The sequence below is a fragment of the Protopterus annectens genome, chromosome 4.part0, assembly GCF_019279795.1.
Source record: "Protopterus annectens isolate FY-2018-M chromosome 4.part0, PAN1.0, whole genome shotgun sequence".
Classification (NCBI taxonomy): Eukaryota; Metazoa; Chordata; order Ceratodontiformes; family Protopteridae; genus Protopterus; species Protopterus annectens.
Window position 1 is genome coordinate 1227516157 of NC_056733.1, and position 21871 is coordinate 1227538027.

The following is a 21871-nucleotide window of genomic DNA, read 5'->3' on the forward strand; positions in this document are numbered from 1 at the left end:
GACTATGTGGCATACTAACTGTGTCAAATGCTCATATAGCATTGATGAGTTACTGTTATGGTAGTTACAAGGGGACACTGCTAATCTATGGGGTGGAGGAACAAACCACATGTTCTGCTAGGATACACACTAGTCTAGCATTTAGCCTCATTTTCTAACATCTCCCTTGAATGATATACCACTAATCTTTGCAGTAGGAATGCATGAATATTCTCTGTGTGGAAGATTTTCAATCCATTTTATCTAGTTAATCACTGTATATAAATCAGATCAGATAATGGTAGTAGAAGTAGTGAACCTAAACTCATCTTAAGTAAAAAAAATAATAAAAAATATATAATTTAAAATATTGTACAGAATTACTAAGTATTCAAAAGTAATCCAAGCAGGGTAGGCAGTCTGTTTCCATTTGAAAATCCTACTTAATAAAAGATTTTTGACTGGAGTCTGTTTACTTAATAAAGGATTTTCGACTAATAAAGGATTTTTGACTGAAAACAGACTGCCTACTCTTCTTGGATTACTTTTGAATACTTAGTAATTCTGTAAAATATTTTAAATTATATATTTTTTATTATTTTTTTGACTTTGGATGAGTTTAAGTTTGCTATTTCGATTATCTGATCAATGTTGTTGTCTTTCGGCTTTTCCTGGTTAGGGGTCGCCACAGCGGAACTCCAGTCCGCTAATGATTGGCAGTAGATTTTTTCGTGCCGAGTTGCCAGCTCTGATGCACAACCTTCAATGAAGGTATGCCCATTCACACATGTCTCCACACAGAAGACGCTCTAGCTGAGAATCGAACAGGACAACGTCTTACTGTGAGGCGACAACTCTACCACAGCACCACCACCTCAGTCATCTGATCTGATTAATATACAGTGATTAACTGGATATATATGGATTGAAACTCTTCCACACAGAGAAGTTTCTATACTGTTTTGCTTTTGGACCCACTATACTTGTTTAGTGGGTTGTTTGAAACTTTGGGGATACCACAGAGATTACTTGTTCTTTTTAAGATATGAATATTCCATGCATGAGGCCTACTGATCGCAAATGGAGACATGATAGTGGAATGGATGTCTGTAGTACCATGTGAATGTAATTTATGTCAAAATAGCTCACTATAGTTACTTGCATAATGTACCATGTCCATATCTACAATGACAAATCATGATAATCCACTAGAATACTGTGTAGGTTATGGACTTACCTTGCAAATGCAGCAGTTGACACAACTGTAGTTCAGGGCTAATTCTGTCTGATGCAAGCAGTGCACAACCAATACATAGATAGGTACAGGATGTGTGAGTTGACTGGTATCAATTTTAATGTATGTATGTGAGTAGGAGTAAGGTGTTAGTCCCTAGGTCCCTAAGTTGTCAGTGAATGTGCCATGTATTGTCTCTTAGCCAAAGCCAGGACATACTAAGCATGCCTATGTCTGCCTACAGGGACATCAGCGGGTTTTTTTTCCTCCTAGTACTCCTGTGACTGTTGCTGTGGTGATCTAGGCACTGGTGGGGGGGCTGTGTATCCGTTCCCATTGCTGATCCTGCTGCAGCTGTTTCAGCAGGATCAGATTGTATAGCATGGCAAATACTGTGAATATTTGTGCACATGTGCATGGAGTATACTGCAGGTCTCCACCAAATATATCTATGCACCAGAACCATGACTTCAGAAGCCCAAACACATGCTCTATGATGTTCCTAGTTTGTACGTGTGCCTCATTATGGTGTTCTTCTATGGGTGTCTGTGCATTTCTGATGGGCATCATCATCCACGGTTCCAGGGAATAGTCAGCATCCCCCAGTAAATGGCCTTGTGGAATGTCCCTTCTAGCAAACATCTGGTACAGCTGTGATGTGTGACAGATATGGGAGTCATGATAACTGCCAGGGTAGCCTGCACACACATTCATGACAATCCCCTGGGCATTGCACACAACTTGGAAGTTGATAGAGTGGTATCCCTTGTGGTTAATTTAGATTCTACCCTGCTCACCAGGTGGTGTCTTGAAGTGTACATCCTTGCAATCTGTCAGCCAGTACTTCAGGGTAGTGTGCTACATGGTAGAAATGTTGCATATTGCTAGCCCTCACCTCAGGGGAAAGTGGAAAAGATATATCCTCACTGACATGTGGGAGCAGAGCATCCAGGAATTGGTGGAGTATCCTAGATGCAGATGCCTGTGACACCCCCATCTTGTCCCCAGTTGGTCTTTGAAAAGTACCTGTAGCTAGTATACTAAGGGATACACATACCTTTGTCTCCACTGAGATGGTTTCTCTTGTGTTAGCTCTGGCTCTCAGTTGAGGTTTGCAGAGCTTAGTGAGTTCTGGTAATATGTCCCAGTCCAACCTGTAGGGCTCTACAATATCCAGCTCATGTAGCTCCTGGAAGGTTACCCTGGGCCTGAACACTCTTCTCCTTCTTGGCCTAGGCCTATTGTCAGCAGCACCAGCAGCACTGACTTCAGCATCGAGCACATGCAGATGTAGAATAGCTGCAGCAGCCCCTAGCATTATCTCAGTTAAAATTTCCAAGTATCTATTCCAATGGTTCAGAGTATTGAGAGAAAATCAGAATGTAGGGTGTATACATACTTTATACAGCTCTGGAGTGGGTCTGCCATGTGTGATTGGCTAATTATGATGCAGTTCACCTGCTTAGGATATAATTAAGATGATTTAAAGGCCCTACTTTAGTGTGTAACACTGCTTTGCTCAGTGCCACACAGCATAGCGATGCAAAACTGTATATTGTTAATTGAATACATCTAGTTTCCATTTATAGCTGTCTAGCTCATGACTGGGGTGTAGGTGGTTTGATCATATGAACAAGCTAAGTAATGCCCAAACTGTTTGTGGCAAGCAGCTCACTGTGCAAACATGTGCACTAAGCACAACAAAACTCCTAAAAGTGACATGACACACCCCACTCGTGTCATCCACATCCACTGTGAATATAAACACTGTGTAGGAGACTACACAAAGTGGATATCTGTACACAGTTGATCCTTTTAGTGATTCAACACATGCATGGCATTTACCCCTCATTTGCATAATATTTGTGCTGACAACCTAGAAACTACACAGTTCATAGCTGTGTAAGCTGGTTGACAGCACAAAAACACAATTGTGCAGATCCAATGCAAGGTCCAACAGCACTTTTGTCTAGAGTACGTTATAGTGTTCTTTTACTTTTTTTTTTTTATTTTACGTTAAGCATGTTTGCTCAATGTGGTGTATGGTGCAAACAAGAATTTAAAACAAAATATATTCATTTGACATAATCCCTGCTGTTTTCAGACATCCACAGTGTATGATTTGGGCATTTATGCATGGGATCATATTTGTGGACTTTTACATCCCCTTCTTTTAGTGTAGACTCCTGTATGCAGAAAATGTCCATGTACACTATGAACACAGACTTGGAGTCTACACAGATGCATTATGGGTTGTTAGATCACTCCACCTGGTTAATTGCCATAAAATTCAGCTACTTAAGCCAAACTTTGCATTGCACAAAAGGTCGCTTAGTTGTGTATGCATGCCTGTGCTTGCGTGCTGCTACATGGAGTTTATTGAATCTAAAACTGTTCCTGGCCACGATGCACACACAGGAAAAGACTTCATGTAAGATTTATGGAAATTCCGTGGCACTCTCTACTGCTGTTTTAAGTAGTAAATTGCATTGTTTTCCACTGTATCTGTTAGTTTTAGGGCTGTTGTAGGTAGTTTGTGTGGTCATCTTACACTTGTTCAGACCAGCCATTCTACATTAAGAAGGTTCTTTTCTACACTCTTGTGGCAGACGTGTGCTGAAATAACTTATCTGAGCTGGGTATTGCTGGTGAAAAGCTTATCATGTGCTTTCCTGATTGGTAGTTAGCTTAAAACTTGTTCCCCTTTGCTCGTATTTAATCCTTGCATTTGCGGCAGTTGGCAGTACCCTGCATAGACACAAGAGGATTAGTTTTTCCCTAAGCAACCATCAGTGAAAACCTTCCAAGCTCTTCTGCTACTCCAGGAGCAACCCAGTTGCACACCGGGCAGTGTTGCTTTTTGCTCTACCTTAGTCTACACAAATACAGATCCCTCTTACAATCATTGAGCCAATAGCAAAATCCTGTCAAACTAACCCATTCCTTTCCCTAATAAAACCTATGGTAAGAACCTGGTATCATGGATGGGCAGTTTCCCACCATCTTTCTGGCCAGCCTTATGGACATGGGCATCCTGAGGCAATATAGCAATCATCTAAAGTATGCTGACAACTGTTTACTCCTGAAATAAATACTGTATGTTAAAGATGTAGTTACACTATTAAATTGGAGGTAAGACTCTCATATGGACAAATTAAATGCCAAACAGGTTGTCAGTGCATACATATCATTCCCCACACCATGTAAGTACACAACACATAAACCTACGTATACAGAAGTACTCACTAGTAACTTACCAAAACACCAGCGGCCTTCCAAACGGTGACACCACAAACCATTTATACACACAACAATAAAAATAAACACAACACATAACAACACACACACCAGTGTCTCAACAAACAAGACCATAAGATGTGACACCACAAAACCTAATTTAATGGTCATAGGACATTCCATAGTGAGACTCACACATGTTCCCCTCACCAGGCTGGATAAGGAGTGGATTACGGTTAGCTGCCTGTCAGATGCAAGGATCTGTAAAGTCACTGAAGCTTTCAAGTCATTCAACCACAGCCACCAGTATGACTCAGTCATAGTCTACATGGGTGTGAATAATTTGAGATGTACCTCCCTGGACTATATGAAGAGATACATGACTGAGCTCTCTGATTATGTGCCACAGGCAGGAATGAGCCTAGCCTTAAGCAGTATTCTGCATTCTCCAAGGATGATGCCATAATACAAACAGAAATGATTGACTTTAACAATTGGTTTGGCTTCTGATGTCAGTCCAAGGAGATGCAGTACAGTCAGTATGGGATAACACGGTTGACAAACCATGCTGCTTTGCCAGAGATGGTCTGCATCTGTGTCCTATAAGCTTTCTAATATTGTCAAAGGTATTAACTTCCCCTGTTGAGACATTTTTTAGGCAATCTAAGGAAAAAAAACTCCCAACAGAACAAAATCCCCTCTAGACAAGGTTCTGCTGCTTAATGATAGAAGTCTAAACAAGAAACTATATACCCTGGAAGCTTCCCTCACCTTGGAAAATGCTAATATCTGTGCAGTCACAGCAACATGGTTCAAAGCCCTGGAAAGCACCCCGGATGTGCAGGGCTACAACACCTTTCATATGTTCAAGCCACAGTCTGATCATGAAAGAACCAAAGGAGGAGGTGGCTCCATCTTCATTAATGACAAGTACACCTCAAGATAGGTCAGACAATATGACTATCTTGAACTTCTCCTTGTCGAATTAACTTTGAGCAAAACCCCCTACCACATTATGGCCAGTATTAAGTCCACCACTATGACTGCACAGATATCAGCATTTTCCAAGGTGAGGAAAGCTTACAGGGTATATAGTTTCTTGTTTAGACCACTTACCTAGACTTACTGGAGTCACTTGCCATACAGTCAAACACATTGATCATGGGTGATTTTAAATGTACACCTATAGAATAGGAAACATACATGACCACAAACATGCTGGCTTAGAGGTTCTTGGACTTTGTCATTACAGATGCCCTGGGACAGCTAGCCATGACTCCCACAAGGGTCTCCCATGTCTTGGACATTGTACTTACTAATATGGGGAAGCACTGCACCCCAGTCCTTGAGTGATGCCCTCCCTGGTAAGATTAGACCATAAATCAGTCTCATTCAATATAATTATAAGGGGAGATACCCCACCAAGCACAAAAATGCTTAAGAACTTCTACAAGATAAATTACCCCCTACTAAGTGATGGTATAAGAAGTTTCAAAGCCCACTCTAACACAGATAGCATGGACTCCAAATTGGAGAGGCATACACCAAGGCCCTGTATAATCACATAATCAGTTGTATAGAAACGGCTGTACCTGACTGGATTAAATCTAGGTTTTATTGTAAAAACAAACCACCCTGGTGGACTCGAACAGGCTATATAACAAGAGAAAGAAGCTATCTTCCACGAACAAGAGGAAACAGCCTCAGCAGATGAAGAAATCCTTCCCTAGTTTAAACAAACAAATTAAGGATCTTGTCAAGTCCTCCAAAGCTAATTACAAAACAGAAATAGCCACACTAGCCAAGGAAAACAACAAAGCATTCTTTAACTACATCCAAAACCTAAAAGGGAATGCCCAGCCATGCACAGAACAGGTTGTGGATGGCACCACCCACACTCAGCCAGAAGTAAAAGTCAACCTGCTAGCTAACAGATTTGGAGCAAACTTCACCCCCCCCCCCTGTCTCCACAAGTCATTTCTCAAAATATATATGCCTACTTTTCCTAGCCTACTATATATGGTGAGCAGGTCATTTCTGCACTCTCCAAGGCCATATACATGGCATCAGTTGGACCAGACAACATCCCAAGTTGCCTTCTAAACAACTTAAACATGACCAATGTGACCCACTTGGTACCCTATTTAACCACAGCCTGCGTACTGCCTATGTTCTGGTGGAATGGATGACAGCAGTAGTAATCCACTAGCATAAAGCAGGATCATCAACCAACCGTGGGAATTATAGACCCATAAGCCTGACTAACTTCATTTGCAAGGCCATGGAGAGAATCATTATGGACTTTATCAACAAGGACATAGCAATTTCCAAATTCTGCATCCAACCCAGTTTGGATTCATCAGGCATAGAGCTTGCCTGTTAAACCTAATTGACTTCTTCGAGAAAGTCACCAAGGCCCTGCATAAGGGAAAGACAATGCATACTGCCTACCTAGACCTAGCCAAGGCATTTGGCACAATCCCCAACTCAGGTATTATAGAGAAACTCTCCAAATTGAGGATTAACCCTTTCATCACTAGATGGGTAGCTAACTGGCTCAATGACAGGACATATACCATCAAAGTAGGTGATTCTACCTCTAGCAAAAGACCAGTCACCACTGGCACACCAGATGGTTTTGTGTTGGGCCCTTTACTGTTCAGAATTTATTTCTCAGAAGTCCAGACAAACATGGATGGCCTGTGGCTGACCAAGTTTGCTGATGATTGCAAGTTGGGAGTCCATCGTTGATGTTAATATACTGCAGAAAGGGTTAACACAGACAAATGATTGGTACCAAAACCACGGTTTAAAGCTAAATGTAAAAAAAAATGCATTGTTATTCCATTTGGGATAGATGACATCCCAGCTAATTGCACTATAGATGGCCCCCCCCCCAATGTCGAACCAGTGATGCATGATTTAGGTACTCAGGTTAACAGCAATCTGAACTTCAACTACCAAGTATCCCCAGTGGTAAGGAAATTCTTCTATATAGCACATCTTATAAGTAAAGGGATTGCATCCAAATTAAAGGATGGTATAGTTCTTTTATACTCAGCCATCATCAGGCCAGTAATTGAGTACAATTCTACCTTTTGCATGTACCTAAACTGACACTTGCAACAGCTAGAAAGACCACAGAGGTTTCTTACCAATAAAATAAAGGGCACACAACACAAGTCCTACACAGAAAGAGTGAAAGACCTGTCACTGTATTGTGTCTCTTACAGGCTGTTGGGGTGACCTGTGCCTGTTTTACAGGGCGGTCACTGATCTTTCCCTGATGGGAATGCTACACACCTGCAAATCAAACTGCATGAGGGTCATTCACTCCAGGGATCTTAACCTAGCCTTGAACATGAACAGATCTTGTTGGAGAGATAGATATACCTCCCAAAGAGTGACACTTCTTTGGAACAAGCTTCTGAGTTACATGAAGCAGAGCTCCTATTTGACCTTCTTTAAACACAACTTAGATCATTAAATGGGTGACTGTAAATTTACTCCTGGGGTGGTGCCCATGCCCCTCATAGACAGAGGCAGTCAGTATTAATTACTGTTATTGGGATAAATATGGCTAGGCTTGTAAAGGCCCTAGAGACATTAGCCTAGTAATCTTCTATCAACCTATGAGAATTGGGCTAACTCTGACTGGGCTAAAATGCTGTCTTTCCAACTTCCAGGAAAAGCATTTAAACCATATATGGGCAAGAGATATGCTGGATGCATGGACAATTAGAAACTAACAAAAAAGAAAAAGTGGTAGCTAGGGTTGGTGTGCCTTCTGAAATATATGCAATAGAATTTCATAAGTGGACAATTATTTCAATAAAACAGTAAGAACACAAATGCCTGAGCTCAAGTATATTTTAAATTTATGGTTGCAAAATATGTAAACAGTAAGCGTAAGGTGATAGACATTATAGCAGCTGAAAAATTTAAAACTGTAATGCTAAGTAATTTACATAAAAGGGCTTTTATGAGTTACTCTGAGTACTGATAAAAGTGTTGCAATAATGAAAGGCTGTTAACGTATCAGTGTTTAAAATCTTGACAATTAAGTCTGTACATAACAATGTGCAGATGTCTGGGAGTATGCCAAAACTGTCAGTAACTGAATGATTTAAATATGTTAGAGGGAGACACATTGCTAAGCATTGTTTAACTAGTTATGGGCAGGCAGTGCCTAACAAAAAAGTGACTTCTACCCAACATGCTGATAATGAAAATGTTAATGATCTGTCAATCAAAAATGATATTTCTAGCCAGAATGATGACAAAGGGGAGAGTAGTGTAATGGTTAAGGTGTTTACCTTACAAACACAAGGTTCAGCGTTTGAGTCTCACAAGAGATAGTTAGCTAGGCTTAAAATGGCTCAAAAGGGCAGTTAGCCTAGTACTAATCTATGAAGGAAACATACCACTGGAATTTGATAAAGTAACTGCTGGAATAGTTGTATCAGAATACTGCCTCTGCACCCCTACCAACTTAAACAAATGGAAGGTGATAGTGGGTGGTAATGAACTGAAGGTGTTAATAGCCTCTGAGAGTATGATCATGGTTATTAAATAGCAATATATCTGTAGAAATAAAACAAGGAGAAAGTTGAAGTAATGTATGATCATGAAGAAAGGAACAAGTATCCAATAGCAGATGTAGAAGTTTAAACTATTTGGCAAAGTACTGTCTCCTGTAGCTTTGGAATCTAATTTAACACATCATTCATAATTGGTCAGCTTTCCCACTGAAAGGCACTATGGATTATACAGGGAGAGCCAGCACAGCTGTCCTGCGGCCCAAGTCATAATCATTATCCACAACCCCCTTTTCCCAATTTTTCTACATGGAGTCTGGACATTGCGTAAACAGTTGCCTCCTCTCTAGGTTAAGTGCGACTCCACTACTTTCTTTGATACTCATGTCTGATTGTTACAGTCCTTCCTTCACACAATCAATCCATCTGTTGGCTGGAAGTCTTCATTTTCTCTTGCTTTCTCACTGTCTCTCCTAAGTATCCCTCACCAAATTGTCTTCTGCTTTCCTGAACATGTGCCTGAATCACAATAATCTGTTCTTCTTGACTTTTTCTGCAGTTTTGGGTACTATGGTTTCTGCACTGATGTCAGCAGTTCATCACCTGCTCCATAGTATGTATCCTACCATCAGTCTGAGACACGTCATCTCCATCACTTGAAGTTTCTTCAACTGCACTACCTTCACAGCCCAGATTTCTACATCATACTGAAGCACTGGTCACACCACTCTTTTATACACCTGTTTGGCATTCTTGTGTTACATAGTACTCCGATACTTTGTGCCACTTGGCTGCAGCAACTCTGATTCTTGCTTTATCCTCTTTATTTAGACCTTCCTTCTCTTCAACCACTCTTCTATGATACTGAAAGCTGTTAACCCATTCCACTGTTTTCCTATATATCTCAGTTTTCAGCTTCTACTAATTTCTTCCATTTGCTCTCATGAAAACGGTCTTGTCTGAACTCACTTTCTTCTCATGGGCCTTCACCTTTGCATTCCAGTGCACTATCATTTGATGAAGTTCGTGTTCAGAGTCTGCTTTTAGTGCCACATCATCTGCTTACGGAAGCTTTGTAGATCAAAACATGCTTGCTAACTTAAGCCATCATCAGCAGGAACAACAGTGGGTTAAACCCTGATGCACACCCTCTCTCACTGTGAAATCCTCTGATATTCTGAATACTTTTTGTACTGTGTTATTGGACCCTTATATATACCCTGTACTAATTTTACCAATGTTTCTGAGACTCTGAACTATTACAGACTGCTCAATTCAATTTCTTGGGACATAGTCATATGCTTTTCCAAGTCTAGGAATGCCTCTGTCCAGAATATACTCCTATAAAAATGAAGTGGAGGGTGATTGCAGTCGGAAAATATGACAAAAAAGGATCATTATAAAAACTGCAAAAGGAACTGGACACTGGCTTCACCTGGAAAGATGAGAAGAACATGTGTGTTATGAGAAAATTGTTACAGAGTCCTACCAGTAAACCCAATTTTTTTAAGTTAGTAAAATATGTCAGTGAAGAAACAGAAATGGAATAACCCATTGTGCATGATAAAGAACCCCATGAGAAAACTCTTTTCATTAAAGAGTCCTATGCATCCCTCAGCAATGGCTATTCAGAAAAAAAAGTAAAGGAATTACCAGAAGAAAGTCAACAGAATGAGCTACCTTTCAAAGAGGAAGGAGTATGAGAGAAGGAAATATCTGTATCTGTATTTATAGACAGGCACTCTGTAAGCTAGAAATGATTAAAGTTTTACATTTTTGACTGGATTCCAAAAGAAATGGGGCACTGTAGCAAAAGGCTTGCACTGAGAAGGATCACTGTGCTGAATTATGTCCATGACCATAATTCCACAGAGTAGAAAAAGAAGAGGTGCGCAACATTGCAACACAACTTGTAGTTCATAATGACCCAAATATAATGCCATACTAATGAAAGATAATGTGATTCTCTCACAGAAGTGACTGAAGCTTAATGGTGTAATGGTAATGTATATACAAGCTTCATAACAGCAGTCCTAGATCACTTTCAAGTACAGAAGCATATGTTACAATTTAAAGAAAACTATTTAAAACAGAGCAGTGGACAGAACCAGCATACCACATGTCAATGACATCCACATGTATGTATATTATTTGCGTGTGCCTATGTGCAATGTATGGAGTCATGTATACAGATGGAGTCATGTCTTTGGATCAAACATTCTGAATGTTGAGCACCATAACACTGACAGAACATCAAACCTGAAAAAGAAAAAACATTAAAAATCCTGTTTCTGTTGGGGGCAAGCTCCCCTGTACCCCTGCTAATTATATATGCTAACTCTATATACTAACTCTGAGCATGCACTACATTGGGGAAAGACACAGTTTTCTGATCTTCACAGCGCAACCATCACACACTGCAGGTTTCCTGTTTCTCCCTGTACCGCTTCATTCCTGTCATTGATGATTAGGTTTTGGCAGTCATTGCAATATTGTCATGTACACATTTAAATATTTTGATCTAAACACCATGGAAATCCACATCTCACCCACAACCCCTGCAAAGATAAACATCATAAAAAATCTTCTCCAAAGCTGACTTTGGGCTCCTAAAAACAGAGATGGCTAACTTCACGGCACCCATGTCAATGGAAAATAGATGCATGACCGCTGAATCATACACCAGTGCACTGTACGATCATGTACATAAATGCATGGAACTAGCCATACCCAAAAGAACCAAGATGCTCTCCTCCACAAACAGGAAGCCAATCTGGTGGCCCCCTGCACTTAATAAACTCTACAACAGAAGGAATAAACTGTTGCAGAAAAAGGTGAAGTCCCAAGACTGGAAAAATTCCCTTATTAGCCTCAACAAAGAGTTTATATCCCTCATCAAAACTTCTAAAGCCACCTATGAAGGCAGAATTGTGACAGACAGCAAAAACAACCACAAAGCCTTCTATAGTTATATCAGGAATCTCCATGGCAATACCGAGGTTTGATCTGAGTTACTGCACAATGTTTCCTCCTCTACTGAGTCAACAGATATTGCCAACATACTGGCCTACAGATTAAGTGCCTACTTTACCCCTCTCTCCTACCCCCAAAAGACCAATCACAATACCAGAGGAATGTCAGGCACCCAGCAATACTGAAGCACAGGTTAATGCTGCATTATCCAAGGTCAGGAATACAGCTTCCATGGGACCCGACAATATCCCTGGATGTGTTCTACATGAACTACAAAGTGAACTGGCACCACATCTGTGTGCCCTGTTCAATCACAGCCTCAAATCAGGATTCATCCCAACCAAATGGTGCACTGCTACAGTAATCCCTCTCCATAAAGGGGGAGCGACTACAGACCCTGGAAATTATTGCCCCATTAGCCTGACGAGTCTGATATGTAAGGCTGTGAAGCGCATCATCATGGACCTAAAAATTAACAAGGATATAGGGAATCTCCAAACTCTAGATCCCACTCAATTTGATTTTGTGAAAGGTAGATCATGTCTGCTCAACCTGGTTGACTTCTTTGAGTCAGTCACCAGAGCTGTGCATGAGGGCAAGGCAGTTCATACAGCCTACCTCAATCTGGTTAATGCCTTTGATACCATTACCCACTCAGGAATTATTGATAAACTCACCAAACTAGGCATTAACCCCTATATCACTAGGTGGGTTGCAAATTGGCTCACAGATAGAACCCACAGTGTGAAAGTAGCAGACTCCCAAGTCAGACTGCCGACCAGTCATGAGTGGAGTCCCACAGAGATCGGTCCTGGGTCCTCTCCTGTTTGGCATCTACTTCTCAGAAGTCCAGGCCAACATGGAGGGACTCTGGTTGACCAAGTGATGTAGGCATCCTACAGAAAGGCCTTTCTGAGACCAATGACTGGTGTCGAAACCATGGCCTTAAGCTTAATGCCAAAAAATGCATTGTCATCCCCTTTGGGAAAAACTCAGTTCCCAATTACCACATTCATGGGAGCCCACTGAACACTGAAGGTGTTATAAGAGATCTGGGGACATAGGTTGACAGCAACCTCTCCTTCGGCCACCACATTGCCACTGTGGTCAGAAAGTCCTTCTATGTGGCACATTTCATTACCAAGGGTTTTGCATCCAGGAAGAAAGAGGTTATTATCTCTCTTTACTCTTCCCTCATTAGGCCAATCATCAAGTATAATGCTCTATTTGGCATGTACCTCACTAGACACATGCAACAGCTGGAAAGGCCAGAAAAGTACCTCATGAAGAGGATCCTAGGCCTTAAACACATGTCCTACATGGACAGATTAAAAAAACTCCAGCTATTCTCTGTCTCATAGCGTCTACTAAGAGGCCATCTCTGCTTGACTTACAAAGCCATGTCTGACCCAACTTTGACAAAAATGCTACATCTAAAGAAATCTCAATCCCTCTGCACCACACATTCCAGAGACCTCAACCTCATTACCACAATCAACAGAACATGCTGGTGGGACAGGTTCGCAACCCAGAGACTACCTATGCTCTGGAATAGACTTCTCATACATGTCAAGCAGAACACCTCACTGGGCCTCTTCAAGAAAAATCTTGAGTGCATGGGAAATAGAAAGTTCACCCCAGGGATCATGCCAGTGACTCTGCTTGATAGAGGTACTGGGAACTAACGTCGAGAGGCACGATGCCAGGGGACTTCTAGGGGCTAGGCTTGTAAAGGCTCCAGGGACATTAGCATAGTACACAGGTATTAACCTATGAACCTATGAGATTTTTTCTATATCTGTTGTCAGTAGAGGAGTATGAGGGTATGTGTAGGCAAAATGAGAGATGTATGAGACATTAGGTTTATGCAGACTGTATTGTCATCTCTCAGACATTACATTTTTGAAGACTATGCAGTCACTTCCTAATTGCCATAGGAGGTATTCTACAGAACACTGAAAGAGCCTGAAATATAAACTTTCTGAATTTATATAAATACCAAGTTTATGATCTATTTTTTGCCACTTTTTGTTTAGTTTTTTAATCTGTCTTCTGTTTGCTTTTAGACTTCTCATAATCTGTCAACATCAAAGCCAAAGAAAACTTTATTGTCATTAAGAACTAAACAGCAGAGTAGCTGAACGAAATTACAGTGCTTCGTTCTCAATGCAGGAAACAGTTGCAGATATAGACAGAGAAAAATTAATAAAATATCACAGTAGAATTTAATAAGTAGCAATTAGTAAGTGAAGGAGGACAGCAGTGACCGACACCCATCCCAGGGCAGGAGATAAGGAAGGCAAGGAACAATAGGAAGGTAATATTGTCAAAGTAAAATTGAAACAATAGCAGCATATCTATGTCTTATCTATATCATATCTGCAGTCTTTTGCTTGAAATAAATACTTCTTTACATACCAAAGTTTAACTTTATTATGCTAGTTTCTTATTTTCTGATTCTGATGTAAGGGTGAGCTGTAAATGATTTCCCTGTGAATACCACTCCATGCTTGTTGCTCCGACAAATAAACTGGCTGAGACTTAATAACATATTGGTAGTAATTTATTTTGATAACTTCTCTGCCTTAGTGCTGAACAGGTGATGTAGCTGACCCACTTAATGCCATTTACTTAGAATTTGACATCATTTGGAATGATGTCACCAGAAGAATAATTATAGCCTGCCTTCTACTATCACACCAGTGTTGAAAGCACTGAAAGACAAGAGCAAATAATGTTATGTCCGAATAAGTCTGTGACATCTAAATACATCAGCAGATAATCCATGGGATTCAGCAAGCCATATTTTCCATGCAGGAACAGTGTAGGAGCTCCTGCATGGAAAATGGCCGCTGAGCAATCCAGTTAAGTGCTGTTTTCATGCGCACAAGCATCCCAACACTGTTCCAGCATGGAAAACTGGCAAATATGCAAATCACCTCATTTGCTGGTGAAAAACATGCAAATGAGGTGATACTGTGATCCAGAAAGCCGCCAGGTCTCCCTGCTAGAACAGTGCCAGTGCAGAAATATATTCAGAAAATAACTGGGTACATTTCTGCATCTGACAAAACGGAGACATGACAGCTCATGTAAAAGCATGTATTATGTTTAATATACATGCCAATCGCCAAATACAACACCATTGGCATTAAAAAATGATTTTTTTTTTGTGGCCGATCTCAGCTGTTTAAGCTTAGGGCAGCGTTGCGCAAATGAGATTGTGCCAAAAATTTAAAAAAATGGGAAAAGTCAATTTTAAGTGAATTCTGCATTTTGCTATTATAGTCAATGGCATGCAGAATATAAACAATACCCAGGAGCAGTGGTTGTCAAGGGGAAAGGGTCTAAGTACAGTAACTAACGACCTACAATCTGGGGTAGGCAAATGAGAGGAGTTATACTAAATCACAGATTTCTTCAAAGTGTCAGCTTGCACCTAACTGTGTAGGTACAGGAATACAATAGTGCAAGTCTAAAAGCTGAATGACTTCATAAGGAGTGTGTGTCATGCTTGCTGTAAGCTTATTGGATCTTAGTGACCCGTGTTTGCCCTTAGCTAAGCACAACTAAGGAAGGGGTGTGTCAGATGGGCTTGAGCATTGTGTACATGGTCTAAACATGTGTGCACGCCATGTACCGAGTTTTAAAAAAAAAAGAAAAGAAAGGATATGACAGTACTGTTTACATTTGAACACTGGGTATGAGCGGCGCACTTCTAGGCTTAAATAGGGAGGAAGTGGGAAGTGGAAACAGCAGTAGGAAGGCAATCAAGGAGAACTAGCATAGCTGGCAGGTGAAATGTATCAGAATCAGCCAATTACACAAACAGCAGCCCAGCACACAACTATAAACTATGCAGACACCTTTCAGTCTGGTTGGTCCCACAAACTCTACACCACCGGTGTACAGACAGGGAAATTTTACCTGACAAAACTAATAAAATGTTAGGGGCTGCTGTTGCTCTAATACATCAATATGTGCAAGAGGCTGAGGACCATCCCACAGTGAGGAGGAGGAGAGTAGTGTACAGACCCAGGGTAACCTACCAGGGGCTACATGAGCTGGAGATAGTGGAGTGCTATAGGGTGGACAGGGACATTCTACAGCAAATTGTTGAGCTGTGCTGGCCCTGCCTCACACACAGAACAAACAGAGGGGAACCCATCCTAGTGGATACCAAGGTATGTGTAGGCTTAAGAATACTAGCCACAGGTACCTTCCAAAGGCCAACTGGGTATATCATGTGGATCTCATCTCACAGGCATCAGCATCCAGGGTACTCCACCATTTCCTGGATGCCATGTCATCACATGCCGGTGAGCACATATATTTCAACACCCGTAAGGCATTAGCCAGCAATATGCATCTCTTCCACCAAATAGCAGAATACCCTGAGGTAGTGGGTGCTATAGACTGCACGCACATACACATCAAAGCACCACATGGTGAGCGGGGTAGGGTCTACATAAACCACAAGGGCTTCCCCTCCGTCAACTGCTGGCATCACAAAATATGTGTGCAACGCCCAGGGCATTATCTTGAATGTGTGTGTTGGCATCCCTGGAAGCTATCACGACTCCCACATCTGGCATATGACCCAGCTGTACAAGTTATTTGCCAGTGGGGACATCCTATATGGTCACCTAGTGGGGGATGCTGGCTACGCACTGGAGCTGTGGCTGATGACACCCCTCAGAAATGCACACACACCTAAACAAGAATGCCCCACCAGGGGCAGCAGTATCCTACATGGGTGACTGGTGTTCCACACCAGAGGTCAGCTCCTCCTTGGTCAGATCCGACCACAAGCTAATCACCCTAGACATCCACATCCCACTCCCACCCCCTATTAGGAAAACAACTGTAAAAAATTTCTCCAAAGCCAACTTTGTGCTTCTTAAGACAAAAGTGGCAAATTTCAAGACACTCATGCAGATGGACAATAGAGGTACGACTGCTGAATCCTACACAAATGCACTTTATAAGCACTTACACGAGTGCATGGATCATGCTATCCCTAACAGAACCAAGATGCAATCCTCCAAAAAAAGGAAGCCAATCTGGTGGTTTTCTGCCATAAACAAACTCTACAATAGAAGAAAGAAACTGTTGCAAAAAAGAGCAAAATCTCATGATTGGAGGAACTCCCTGGTCAGCCTCAGTAAGAAGCTGAGATCCCTCATAAAATCCTCCAAAGCTAGTTATGAAACAAAATTGCCACTGATTCTAAAGACAACCACAAAGCATTCTATAGCTATGTCAAGAATCTCAATGGCAACACTCAGATCTGCTCTGAGTTATAGCACAATGACACTAAATATACAGAACCAGCTGATATTGCCAACATCCTGGCAGATAGGTTCAATGCTAACTTTACCCCCCTCTCACCCCCTAATGGGCCCATCTTTATACCGGAAGAATGCAAAGTTCCTGTAATCACGGCTGCACAGGTAATACCCTCACACTCCAAAGCCAAGAACACAGCATCCATGGGACCTGACAACATCCCAGGCTGCCTTCTACATGAACTACAGAATGAAATGGCACCCCACCTAAGTACCATGTTCAATCATAGCCTCACCTCAGGCTTTGTGCCCATTGAATGGCGCACTGTGACAGTTATCCCACTACACAAAAGGGAGGCCACTACAGACCCCAGGAACTACTGCCCCATTAGCTAGATGAGCCTGGTCTGCAAGTTCATGGAACGTATCATTATGGAACACATAAACAAAGACATTGGAGATCTCCAAACTCTGGACCCACACAGTTTGGGTTTGTAAAAGGCAGATCATGCTCCTAAACCTGACAGACTTCTTTGAAGCAGTCACCAAAGCCATAGATGAGGGTAACGTGGTTCACACAGCCTATCTAGATCCCGCCAAGGCATTCAACACCCTCCCCCACTCTGGAATTATAGATAAACTCACTAAACTAGGTATAAATCCCTATGTCACAAGATGGGTTGCCAACTGGCTTACTGACAGAACACACACTGTGAAAGTAGCAGACTCCAAATCAGACTTCAGACCAGTGACAAGTGGAGTACCACAGGGTTCAGTCCTGGGTCCTCTCCTGTTTGGTATCTACTTCTTTGAAGTACAGGCTAACACAGAAGGTCTTTGGCTAACTAAATTCATAGATGACTGCAAACTAGGAGCCATAATTGAAACTCCTAATGATGTGGACATCCTACAAAAGGGCCTCACTGAGACAGATGCCTGGTGTCAAAGCCATGGTCTCAAGCTCAATGCCAAAAACTGCATTGTCATCTCCTTTGATAAAAACTCTGTACCCATGAACTACCACATAGGTGGTAGTCTACTTAACACTAAAAGTGCGATGAGACCTTGGGACACAGGTGGACAGTAGTCTCTCCTTTGATAATCACATTGCCACAGTGGTCAGGAAATCCTTCTACGTGGCACACCTCATCACAAAAGTTTTCTCATCCAGAAAAAAGAGGTCATTGTTCCCGTCTACTCATCACTCATTAGACCAACAACACCCCTTTTTTATGTACCTCACAAGACATCTACATCAACTGGAAAGGCTGCAAAAATACCTCACAAAGAGGATTACTGGCCTCAAACAGATGCCTTATGCAGACGAACTCAAAAAACTCCTGCTTTACTCCTTCGCATATCACCTACTCAGAGGCAATCTCTGCCTAACATACAAAGCTATGTCAAACCCAGAGCTGTTGGACATGCTCCACTTAAAGAAATCCCAATCCCTCTGAGCTACACACTCTAGGGACCTAAACCTTGTCACCACAATAAACAGAACATGCTGGAGGGATAGATTCCTGTCCCAGAGACTTCCCGTACTCTGGAAGAGACTACCTATCTATGTCAAACAGAGCTCCTCATTAGCACTCTTCAACAAAAATCTTGATGATTGGATGGGTAATAGGAAATTCACCCCGGGGATCACTTCTGTGGTTCTACTTGACAGGGGCACAGGAAAATAATTTTCTTGGGTGGCAAAAGCCAGGGTACCTTTTTGGCTAGGCTTGTATAGGCCCTAGGGCCAATAGCCTGGCACCTACCTATGAACCATAATGAGGCACACGCACAAACTGGAATCATTATAGAGCATGTGTTTGGAATGCTCAAGTCATGGTTCCGCTGCCTGGACATAGCCGGTGGAGCCTTGCAGTACTCTCCATCTATATGTACACAAATGTTCATAGTATTTGCCATGCTATACAATATGATCCTTTGGAAACAGCTGCAGCAGGAACAGCATGGGGCAGTGCCACACAGCCCCCCACCATTGCAAAGGCTAGCACAGACATAGAGGGACTCGGAGGATGAACAACTTGACCCTGCCCCTGTAGGCAGAAGGAGGCATACCCAGTATGCCCAGGCCTTGGCAAAGTGACAACGCATAGCACATACACTGACACGGTAGGGACCCAGGGAATGACACCTCTCTGTGACTCGCACATACAGTAAAAGGGATGCCAAACATGACACTACCCATGCTTTACCATGTATAGATAGTGTACTATGCGCATCCAACATAGTAAGCCCTCCAGCACCACCCTCAGTACTGGCCCAACCACAAGGTAAATCACCCTTCCTATCAATTACTGAATGGAGTAGTATGTTATGATAGTTGTATGTGTGGTATGGATGTGAGCATGCAAGGGAATTGGGTGGCTGAATGGGATAGCAGCAGATACTGGACACCTATATGGGCAGCATGAACACCATAACCAATACTGGTGTCAACATACTAGGCAGTACTAGACAAGGTTACAAATCTCACCACAGTACATGTGGTGGCCCAAATAACTGTGTATCCATAGGACACACACATATGCATGTTGGTGAGGCTCACATACCCACCACCAGCCTCAGCTAGCAGGACAGGTGTAGATGACCATAAAGAAAGGCTGGTTAAGGCCTCCAATTGATGGCAATAGTGAAAAGCCACCCCTCCAGACCTACACAGACAGACTACAACAGATATGGCAGTTGTATATTAGTTCAGAAGGGTAAGAAGTCTGAAACTGAAATGTTGGTCAATAAAATGTAAGATCTGTACTCTACTGATATGCCTCTAGTCTGCATGATAGGTCAGAATAGAATATGAAATGGAAGCCAACAGAGTACCTGGAATACTAGTACAGTCATAGAAAATGTTTAAAGTCGTCAGGTGTGCCCTCCCAACAATCCTATATAGAAATGCAGTAACATGTAAGTATGAGGAGTAATATCAATGGAGCACAGCTTACCTAAGCTGGCCCAATCTACAGGATAGATTGTTGCATGTGTACAATATGCAGGGGTGTGTGTGCTACATTCTTGTGTGTTCAATATTGTCTGGAAGTGGTCAGCATTTAGGCATGGAGGGTTGTGTCTTGATGGCCTATGGGCAGTACTGTGGATGACAGGGCCATGTTCTGAAAAGTGCTGTGCCAACTGCAATGCTTCTCAGGAATACCCATGTCAGCAGTCATCCATACTCACTGTCCAGATGTCTATCTGTCACCATCTGAAAGATGGACATGCCCTGAATGTGGGCACATACATACACACAGTACACAGCTGGAAGTACCCTAGAGAGAGTACATAAAATGTAACTGTCATCTGCACACAACTCTGGAATTGTACATACAGGTTAGGAGCACATTAGTTGTCAGTGTAGTATGGACTACTGGTGTAGTCTGGCCAATCACTGGCAGACCACAAAAGACACAGTTATGATGTAATCAGAGAATGCCTATGTCCCGCACAAGGCAGCATAAGGGGAATGTCCCAGGTATATCTGTGAGTCAGTGGCAAGTAGCTTCCATATCACACATGCACTCAGCTCACCCCACCATCAGCCACAGGTTCATCACAGGTCATATCCTTGTGTTTGGGAATGAATACAGTATGACCCCGCATCTGTATTGGAATACCCACAGAATTCAGCATGCTGAAGACGTGTCCTATGCAGGTGTGTCCCTAGCTGTAAGCAGCACCCTGCCTGCATCCAGACCAATGGATCAATATGGACAGGAAGTATTGCCATTAACACCTCGCACACTTAACGTGTCACCCCAGGGAAATCCACTGGCTTGCAGCCTGGGAATGTAGGAGTGACAGAATGCACTGGCCTGCTACAGATGGCCTGCATCACTACCAAATGAACATTAGAACCAACGTAAATGTTAATAACACTAGGCGATATCCTGGACATCCAAACGAGTTTATTGCTCACACCAAGACAATGAAACAAGTAATAAAACCAATGTAGATTCCACAAATACTAAGCGCTTTCACCCGCTCGATTACCTGCGGGTTTCATCAGAGTACAAAAATTCACTGCACCAGCTTATAGTGACAAAGTAATTATTCAATTATTGATCAGATAAATAATTAGTTTAAAGTTCTAATTGTGCGTTAAAGCAATAAATAAAATGTAATTGAAATAAAATAAAATAAAATAAAATAAAATCAAAATACTCATGTTTTATACTTCTTGAGGAACTTAAAATGTTAAACACTGACAAGTATATATTAATGAACACTTGGTGTACTTTCTAAAAACTCGTAATTGGTAGTAAAAAACAGAGTCAATGTACAGAAAGTACACCAAGTGTTCATTAATATATACTTGTCAGTGTTTAACATTTTAAGTTCCTCAAGAAGTATAAAACATGAGTATTTTGATTTTATTTTATTTTATTTTATTTCAATTACATTTTATTTATTGCTTTAACGCACAATTAGAACTTTAAACTAATTATTTATCTGATCAATAATTGAATAATTGGTTACTTTGTCACTATATAAGCTGGTGCAGTGAATTGTTTTTTGTACTCTGATGAAACCCGCAGGTAATCGAGCGGGTGAAAGCGCTTAGTATTTGTGGAATCTACATTGGTTTTATTACTTGTTTTGTTGTCTTG